We start from the raw sequence: 10,265 nt of genomic DNA, 5'->3' as shown, positions 1-10,265 counted from the left end.
CTTGGCAACCGCATGCCTGGTCGCACTGCTCCCATCGGCCACATTTGGTCATTCAGTTTCCGCAAGTCTTGCAACAAGCGCCATTTTCCTGATTTTTTGGGAATTACAAAAATAGGCGTGTTCCAGGGACTGACTGATGGCCGAATGTGTCCTGCATCTAGTTGCTCTTTTACAAGCTGATCGGCAATGTCTAGCCGCTCCTTGGACAACGGCCACTGCTCCACCCATATACAATCATCTGATTTCCAACGAAGATGGATGGTTGGCGGCTTTTCAGCAGTGACCCTGCCTAAAAATGTTTTTCAGGCTCAGGGATGGAAAGGGTTGCTCCTAGCTGGCTCAGCACATCTCTTCCAACGAGACCAGCTAGTTGGCCTGGGAGTGCCATGACATAGGGACGCACAGACACTGTTTGCCCTTCTGGAAACTGTAGCCGAATGGGCAGCACGGGTTGGAGCGGGTTGGAGCCACCTCCAACGCCTTGCACGGCATCTACGGCAGGTAGAAACTTCCAGCTTCGAGGCCACAGTTGCTGGCTGACAATGGTGACATCTGCCCCTGTGTCCATCATCATTGATATGGCAACACATTTCTCATTGCACGTCAGTTGCACAGTGACCATGGGCCAGGCCTTCATTTTTTGCATGAGAGATACCACTACGTCACCAGAGGACCCAAATCCGTTACCTCCTCTGGCAAGGTGCGATGTCTTCTGGTTCCCTACCTCGCTTTTAGGCAAAAGAACCAGCTGGGCAATCCGAGACCCTTTTTGAATCAAGAGAGGTGGGGTCAGCATGTAACAAGCAATTAAAATTTCTCCAGTATAGTCTGCATCAATAACTCCTGGCAAAACAATTAATCCAGCACTTCCAGTTGATGATCTTCCTATCAGCAAGGCTCCCATCTTGCTGTTTTTGTGATAGATGGGTCCTGTAATTCCATTTGGTATTTTTGAACTTGTGTAAACGTGAGAGTTACATCTACTGCTGCTGCCAGATCGAGCTCCAGGCTTCCCCTTGTCGCGGGAGGTGGTAGTTGTCGGAGAGCATTGGGCCGGCCACTTGTGTCGTCGCGTGGGGGCCCTTCGCAGTGGGCCTGCCGTTTTTTGCAGTCTTACAAACACTGCAGACAAACACGTGAGCAGAGGGAGTGGAGTTCGATCTGAAACTGCATAGAAGGCTTGATGGGCCAGTCTTGCTGCGTTGTGATGCAAGACTGCTGGGAACCGCAGCTATACTTCTACATCCTCAAATTGTCCATCACCTGTTAACATGTCTGAGGTGACCCCTGATAAGGGATCATCGGCTCTACGAGGGCGAGCAGACTCAAGCTGGGCAAGCCGCTTCCACTCTTTATGCCAAGTTATCTGCTGAGAGGGTGTTAGAAAAAAGCGTGCTATGTTCTTACAGTCATGGGGGAAGTTAGTATCAGCTGTGAAAACCCAGTCCAAAACTGAACGTCCAGATTCCGTATTAATTCTCCCCTCCTTTAAAGCTTTTCTCGCCTGCTGCATCACTTTCCAATCATATTGGTTATAACGCGGACCATCATTGTCAAGCACAACAGGACAGACAACAGTATCAACCGCTGTCCAGTCACCTTCCAAGGTTGCATCCCTAACGAATCCAGACCACCGCGTTACATGGGGCTTTCCGTCACTAGATGGCGCTAGTGAATTAGATTTGTAAGAGGATGGGCAAGCAGCACTGTTCTCGTCATCCTCTGAACAGGGCGAGGGGTCCCGATAAGTTTTAAAAGGGAAAGGCAATGACTTGGCCAATGGACGTTGCTCCCTCTCTGTCTTTCGAAGGGCTTTCATGGTTTGCTTATTCGCCTCAGCCATCTGTTTTAACAACTCCTTCATCTGCTGTTCTAAAGGCCAATGTATGCTCTCGTTCGCCATCTGACCCCCCTGCCGAGGCTTTAGGCTCTCCTGCCATGCCGGCAGCAGGCGCAGACCCAGAAGCGGCAGCTCCCCCCGCAGGGGCTGCGGTAGGCACCAGCCCAGGAGCGATGGCAGCTCCACCCGCAGGGGCCGTGGTAGGCGCCAGGCCGGGAGCGACGGCAGCTCCCCCCGCAGGGGCCGTGGACTCTTCTTGCGGAGCAGCGGAAGGCGCAGGTGCAGCCTCCAAACCACGGCCAGGGCCACCTCCCTCCATCATGGCCCCAGCGGACACCCCCGCACTGCCTGGCACGGCGGACCGGGATGGCACCGCATCTCCATCGGCTTTAGGGGCAGCAGCACCAAACTCAGACAAAAATGTTAAAATGCAAGGCCTTGCAGTGTTTGAGCTTTGTGTTAAAGGGACACTTTTATAGGGTTGTTAAAGTTCAAACACAGGAAGGTGGTGTTGGGAGGAGCCCTCTCAGAGAAGTTTTCTCACCATACCAACACAAAAGGTTTAGGCTTGGAGTCCCAGGACTGAGGGCAAAAGATAGCTGATGACTTTCAAATTCAAGCTTAATGGTGGGGTGGAAGTGAGAAAACAGAACCCCAGCATCTGGGGGTGGGGAGAAGTTTTTCTTTCTTTGTTCTGTGTGTGCTGGTTTGACGTTTTTGGGGGTTTTCTTTTGGGCGGCTGCAGAAAACAGGAGCCACTGCTTGCTGGTGAGCTCTCTTTTTTTCTGGCTCTGCTCTTTGCTTTCCCCCCTCCATCTCTGGGCACCCTGAGCTTCAGAGAGAGAGAGAAGAGAGGAGAGACACAGCTGCTTCAGGACACTGCAGACCCTTTTTTTTTCCCCTCTTCCTGGGGACGGATTTGGACTGCAAGGAGATTCCTGGGAATTATCACCATTTCCTCCACTCCCAGCTTTTCCTTCTTCGTTTGGAACAGAGGACAAGGAGAGAGAGAGAGAGAGTCCACTTGAGTTCATCCCTTATTTCTGCCTCGCTGGGAAAAGACTGAGAATTAACCTTGCAGCCAGCCGAGGTGAGACACTGACTGTCCATAAATATAACTGCTCCAGGAGGAACCTACCGTTTTGGGGGGTTTTCTCTTTTGTTTTTACTTTTGGTGCTGGGGGAGTAGTTTGCTCTGGTCTGTTTACAGTTATATCTATATCTACATATATATATATATATATATATATATATATATATATATATAATATATAGTAGTTAAGAACAGTTATCCTTCTTATTTTCTAATTAAAGTTCTTTTTTCTTAAATTTAATAGAGTGACGTGATTATTGTGGAGGAACCCTCTCCTCTGCTTTTTGGTAAACGTTTTGGGTTTTTCCCTCAAACTAAGACAAGGGTCGTAAGCAAGATGTGGAACTGAATTTGTTCACTGCGTTTATCGTGGAGCCTTAGAGATGTTTTGGTATGCTGCTTTTCAAAGAGGCTACTAAGGGCTCACAAAACGCCTCTGATTTATTGACTACATGAATCTTTAAGAGATTCTTTGAAGGTGAAGTTAATTAGTCAAGAGTCTGATAAGAAAAATAAGGAGTCAGAAGTATGGGACCAAAGTAACTTAAAGGAATTGCTAAGCTGAAACTGAAAGTAACTAAAAGTAATTGCTAAAAATGAAACTAAAAGTAACTTGAAAGGAATTCTTAAAGTTGGAACTGCACCTTGATTTATTACTGTTGTGTCAGTTACTTAATCCCCTGCTCCCTCTCTAATTGTCAGACCTTGGAATAGAGGGAAGAACTCTTAGTTATCTTCATGAAAAAGAATGCTTAAGTGCACAGACAAAATGCTTTTATATAAGTTGCTTTTAGAACTTGATGAACCCTAGAAGCTTTTAAGGGGTTTTGAGAAAGCCACAGAGTTGTTAACGATGTGAAGATTGCTAAGAGGGTTTTTTTGCTTAAGAAAACTCACTCCACTCTGGAGAAAATGGGGAAGAAGGAGTTAACTTTGAAACAGCTTTCTGTTCAGCAACAATAAATCAAGTTCTTCCTTAGTAGCTGGACTTGTACTAATTAGCACTTAAGCTCTGACAACCTCACCTGATAAGAAAATACCGTCTGGGTCAGAAAACAAGGCGGAAAGACAGATTTATTGCTGCTGTAAACAGATTTATTACCTCCTGAGCCATCAGAAAGCTCTGAGTTGCCAAAAACTGCTGGGTTTGGTCTGTTTCGCTTCACTTTTCTCTCTGAGGGACTTCAGAAATTTGTTTACAGCTGGTTTGCAACTTTGCCGATATGAGAAAATTTTTGCTGCATATTTCAAAATGGTGGACCCCCTCTGAGGGGGGAGGCGGCAACCATGCATCCAGAGCTTTGCAGTAGGTCATCAGCTTCCCATCACATGCTTCAGTTCTCACAAAGGATCGCTGGGTATTGTAGTCCAAACAAACATCGGATGGACTCAAAGCTTATCAGAGCAGCAAGAGCTGACAGCTGCACTGAATTTAACACACAGCAGCTGAAGCTTGTTTTCAGCACAGGAAAATACAGACACCTCAAGCCCTGAGACGGAAGCTCTGAAATAAATCATGAAAAGACAGGACTGCAGCATCTCTCGGAACAAAGAAGAGAACAGCAGAAAAGCCTGCAAGAAATCTCGTTCTCTGTTAATTTGACTCTTATTAAAAAAGAAATATAGCATTGTAAGCATTTAATAATTTGGAGAAAAGTTTCTATTTTTGTCTCCACCGGTTGAAATCAGCGATGGACACAAACAGCAGTTCCTCTGACTGAATCAGATTAGTCAGCAGAAAATTTGAGTTATATTTGCAAATGCAACAAGTTTTCCTAAAATTTCAGTAGAGTTCAAGAAATTAGGCTTTAAATTTGATCCCTCAGATTCAAATCCATAACACCAATAGGCAATGGATGTATCTTCATCTGATGGTATTAGGCATTTTCAAAGAGCTTTTGCAGTTTTAGGAGTACCAAAGCAAATTAAAATAGATAATAGTCCTGCTTATATAGCAGAATGAACAAAAATAATTTTTTTAGACAAGTGGGGTGTTACTCATGTTACTAGAATCCCTCACTGTTACTAATGTGAACAACTGAGACCAAATCTATGCACATTTACTGCAAGTAACACAAGAATTGCAAGAATTAGAATGGTTAAGATCTGTTCTTATGAATGTAGAAGGTTAATACAAAATAACCAGTTTATAGAGATAATATTGTTTGGTGTGGTTATATTTCTGTTAAGATTTTTAAGTTTTTTAATGCACTGGTGACATTGTTTAATTTGTTAAGAAAATTAAGATGTTAAGTAAATAGAATAATGTTTTTAATTTGTTAAAAAGTTACGAAGTTAAGTAAGCAGAGTAATGTTAATTTAGTAAAAAGTTAAGGTGTTAATTGAGTTAGCAGAGTAATGTTAATTTGGTAGAAGGTTAAGATACTAGTTAAGTAAAACAGAGTCATGCTACATCTATAGTTTTCAGTACATTGTTAACTGTTAGTAGATAGTGTTGGGCATGCTACATTACAATGTAGAGTAGCAATTAAGGTTCTGTTACTGGTTCAAGGTAATGAATGTTGAGGATTTTGAAAAATAGAGAGTAAAAGAGTGAATGATGGATGAACGATGGATGAAAGTAGCTAAACAAATTGCTTCAAAGATGGACTATAGATGGAACATAACTGGATGGGTTTTTATCTATGGTGAAGACTGGATTGGTAATTTTTGTGATTGTGACAATGGTACTGCTGTTAACATGAGGTGCAGGTGATCTTCTGCTAAGAGCCATGCAGAAGACTGCTGCTGCCATTTTTGTAGCACAGAGAGGGGGAATTGTTGTGGTGACAGACTGTGTGCCTGGATCTCTTAAGGTCTGAGGTGATTAATGAATGCATCCTTAAGGACCAGAGAGAACACCCGTAGAATGTGGATGCCTTGTAACCAGTAGACTCTTTCCATGTATGTTAGGTGAACTACTGACCAATAGTGTACTGGCATGTTATATGTAGGAGTAGATAAAAGTGAAGCTGTTACTAAAAATAAAGTCCTTTCTCTTCGGTGAGCTTTCTGATCACACTGCAGCCTGAGTTGTCTCTGCCTCCTCTGACCGCCACAAAGTTAATCTACATTACCCCGACAAAGGGTGACCCCAGTATTTTACCAGTAAGACAGGTGGCCCTCAGGACAACTGGCCTCCTGAGCTGCCAGACAGAGACAGGGAGCCGAATAGCCCCCCTGTGTTCCAGGAGGAAATAGTGGCTTACTCCATCATCTACCACAAGTCCTGACTCTCTGGGAAGGTCCCAGATGATTGGAAGTTGGCCAGTGTCACACCAATCCACAGAAATGGCTGCAAGGAGGACCCGGGCAATTATAGGGCCACCAGCCTGACCTCAGTGCCTGGCAAGGTTATGGAGCAGATCATCCTGAGTGCAATCACACAGCACCTACAGGATGGACAAGGGATCAGACCCACCCAGCATGGGTTTAGGAGGGGCAGGTCCTGTCTTACCAATCTGATCTCCTTTTATGATCAGGTAACCCACCCGATGGATGACAGGAAGGCTGTGGATGTGTCTATCTGGACTTCAGCAAAGCCTTTGACACTGTCTCCCATAACATGCTCCTGGAAAAGCTGGTAGCCCATGATTTGGACACTCTGCTGGGTTAAGAGCTGGCTGGATGACCGGGCCCAGAGAGTCCTGGTGAACGGGGCTGTGTCCAGCTTGCAGCCAGTAACCACTGGTGTCCCCCAGGGATCAGTGCTGGGCCCAGCTTTTTTTAATATCTTTATTGATGATTTAGATGAGGGGATTGAGTTCATCATTAGCAAATTTACAGATGACACCAAGTTGGGATGGAGTGTCGACCTGCTGGAAGGCACGAGGGCTCTGCAGAGGGACTTGGATAGGCTGGAGAGATGCGATGATTCCAATGGGATGAAGTTCAACAAGGCCAAGTGCCGGGTCCTGCACTTTGGCCACAACAACCCCATGCAGCACTACAGGCTGGGGACAGAGTGGCTGGAGAGCAGTCAGGTGGAAAGGGACCTGGGGGTTTGGATTGACAGGAGGCTGAACATGAGCCAACAGTGTGCCCAGGTGGCCAAGAAGGCCAATGGGATCCTGTCCTGTATCAAAAATAGCGTGGCCAGCAGGACCAGGGAAGTGATCCTTCCCCTGTACTCTGCGTTGGTGAGGCCACACCTTGAGTATTGTGTTCAGTTCTGGTCCCCTCAGTTCAGGAAAGATACTGAGGTGCTGGAGCGGGTCCAGAGAAGAACAACGAGGCTGGTGAAGGGACTTGAGCACAAGTCCTATGAGGAGAGGCTAAGGGAGCTGGGGTTGTTTAGCCTGGAGGAGGCTCAGGTGTGACCTCATCACTCTCTACAACTACCTGAAAGTAGGTTGTAGCCAGGTGGAGGTTGTTCTCTTCCGGGCAACCAGCAGTAGAACAAGAGGGCACGGGCTTAAGCTCTGCCAGGGGAGGTTTAGGTTGGATATTAGAAAGAAATTCTTTACAGAGAGAGTAATCAGGCATTGGAATGGCCTGCCTAGAGAGGTGGTGGATTCACCGTCCCTGGAGGCTTTTAAGACGAGACTGGATGTGGCACTGAGTGCCATGATCTAGTAATCACAGTGGTGTTGGATCAAAGGTTGGACTTGATGATCTCGGAGGTCTCTTCCAACCCAGTTGATTCTATGATTCTATGATAGAAATTCTAAGGCATCACCACAGGTCCCTGTGTCCTTTGGTATGCAAAGGGTCGGTGCCAGTTCACAGCTTGTTGAAGGGAGCTCCAGCCATTTTCCCCTCATCCAGAGCACAACCTGCAGCTACACCTGGAGCTATCTGCACTAGATATCCTCCTCAACAACTAAAGGGAAATCATGTTTGACCAACCTGATTGCCTTCTACAATGAGACTACAACCTGGGTGGATGAGGGGAGAACAGTGGATATTGTCTATCTCGACTTCAAAAAGGCTCATATGCAAACTCAGGAAGTGTGGACTAGATGAGTGGACAGTGAGATGCATTGAGGACTGGCTGAACAATAGATCACAGAGAGTCATGATCAGTGGCACAGTGCCTGTTACTAGTGGTGTCCCCTAAAGTTCAATACTGGGCCCGGTATTGATTAACTTGTTTTTCAGTGACTTGGATGAGGGGGTAGATGCCTCTTCAGCAACTTGACTGACAACACAAAGCTGGGAGGAGTGGCTGATGTTTCAGAGTGCTGTGCAGCCCTTCAGAAGGACCTTGACAGGTTGGAAAAATGGGCAGAGCAGAACCATCTGAAATTCAACAAAGGAAGTGCAGGGTCCTCTACCTGGGGAGGGTCCTGTACCCTGGGCACCAGTACAGGCTGAGGGCCACCCTGCTGAAAAGCCATTCTGCAGAGAAGGACCTGGAAGCCCTGGTGGGCAACAAGCTGTTCATGAGCCAGCAGTGTGACCTTGTGGCCAAGAAGGCCAATGGGATCCTGGGTTGTGTTAGGAAGAACATCTCCAGCAGGTTGTGGGAGGTGATCCTGCCCTTCTACTCAGCCCTAGTGAGGATGCATTTGGAGAATTGTGTCCACTTCTGAGCTCCCCAGTACAAGAAAATCATGGAGCTCCCGAAGCAAGTCCAGCAGAGAGTGACAAAGATGACTAGGGGACTGGAGCATCTCACTTACAAGAACAGGTTGAGGGAGTTGGGCCTGTTCAACCTTGAGAACAAAAGACTGAGATTTGATTTGTTATAGTCTTAGTTAAAAATGGGTTTTTTGAAATTTTTGTACCATCACATAGCCCAAAGCACAGGGTACACGCCCCTGCCCCCCGCCTCCCCCTTCCCCCCCTGGGCAGCTGCCGGGCTGAGGCTCCAGCCCTGAGCCATGGTCCTGCTGCACCCTGGGATAAGCATTCTCTGCACAGTGTGGGGCAGGACTAGGGCCAGGAGATGGGGAGGGGGGGCAGGAAAGAGAGAAGTGTCCTGGAAGTGAAACACCATAAGGACTTGGGTGCAGCATTTCTGAAAGCCCTCTCTTGTTCTGGGTGGGGGTACTAAGGCAGGACCACCGATGAACTTCTCTCGACGTGGTTCCTGTCTCTCACCACTTTGCCACTGTTTTTTCGCCATGGCAGGACCACCTCCAGTGTTTGCTCGCTGCAGCTCCTGCACTGGGTGCTTTTCAGGAGTTCCTGTCACCACAGTTCCATTGCAACAACCACAACTTCTTGAGGAGTGCCTCTGCCAGCCGCTGCTACAGTCGTGACAAGGGACTCAAGAGTTTCCCTTTGTGTACTGCATATGGTGCCAGGTCGCCTGATCCCGGCACCGCTATGGCTCCATTGCAGTCACGTGATCTCCATCAGGACCCGTGCTGCCATCTTGGCAGCATTAGGACTCCTTTTTCTTTGAATGAAATACTTTTCCAGGTTCTTCTCATTTTAACCAAGGAGGGAGAGGATGGTTTAGGTGACATTTTTTCTGCTGCTGTTTGGGATTTTTTTGTTGTGTTTTGTTCTCCATTTTTCAGTAAAAGTATTATATTTGTTTTCCTCCTTCATTCAGACACCTTGTAACTTCAAAAATTTGTAAATATTTTGGGGGAGGGAAATAAGTCAAAGAGAAGGAGAATCTTACCTCATCAGACGTCCCACCTCCTGAAACATAATGTCATTAAACCAAGACAGAATCTTATCAATGTCTAGAAGTATCCAAAGGGAGGGTATCAGGAGGAGGGAGCCAGGCTTTGCTTGGTGGTGCCAAGTAATAGGAGGAGAGGCAATGGGCAGAAAACAGAACACAAAAAGTTCCAACTAAACCCAAGGAAGAACTTCTTTTGCACACTGGAACAGATTGCCCAGAGAGGTTGTGGAGTCTCCCTCACTGGAGATATTCCAGAACCGTCTGGATGCAATCCTGTGCAATGTGCTGTAGGATTATCCTGCTTGAGCAGGGAGGTTAGACCAGATGACCCCACCAGTGGTCCCTTCCAACCTTAACCATTTTCATTGTAATAAATTCAGTTAATTTCCCCAAGTTGACTCTGTTTTGCCCATGACGGTAACTGGTGAGTCATCTCTCTCTACCTTTATATCAACCCATGAACATTTTGTTGTATTTTCTCTCCCCATGCAGTTGAGGAGTGGAGTGATAGAGCGGCTTTGATGAGCACGTGGTGTCCACCCAAGGTCAACCCACCACAGCAGGGCCAGCCCAATTGGCAGATCCTCTAGTGTTGACTAACCAGGGGGCTTTTGCTAAATGTGCATCACAATATTTGAAGGTCCCACCACCCCTTGCTCTCTGGGTAGTCTTTCACAGTCCATTGCATCATTCAATTTTCCTGCAGGCTGGTGCATGATAGGGTATGTGATATACTCAGTGCAATGTTG

The 10,265-nt window shown here is 46.7% G+C and overlaps 1 long non-coding RNA gene across 1 annotated transcript in view; it reads left to right on the top strand.

Annotated features, from left to right (window-relative positions):
• The first annotated feature begins 2,673 nt into the window (after positions 1-2,673).
• LOC139683007 (uncharacterized) overlaps positions 2,674-10,265 on the top strand; it is a 30,279-nt gene continuing 22,687 nt past the window's right edge. The window contains exon 1 of the long non-coding RNA XR_011699710.1: positions 2,674-2,930. This is a non-coding gene — a long non-coding RNA (uncharacterized lncRNA). The remainder of the gene's footprint in view (positions 2,931-10,265) is intronic.

Source organism: Pithys albifrons, chromosome 26 (genome assembly GCF_047495875.1).
Source record: "Pithys albifrons albifrons isolate INPA30051 chromosome 26, PitAlb_v1, whole genome shotgun sequence".
Lineage (NCBI taxonomy): Eukaryota > Metazoa > Chordata > Aves > Passeriformes > Thamnophilidae > Pithys > Pithys albifrons.
Note: the sequence above shows the minus strand (reverse complement) of the source record. Positions and strands in the feature narration are given on the sequence as shown.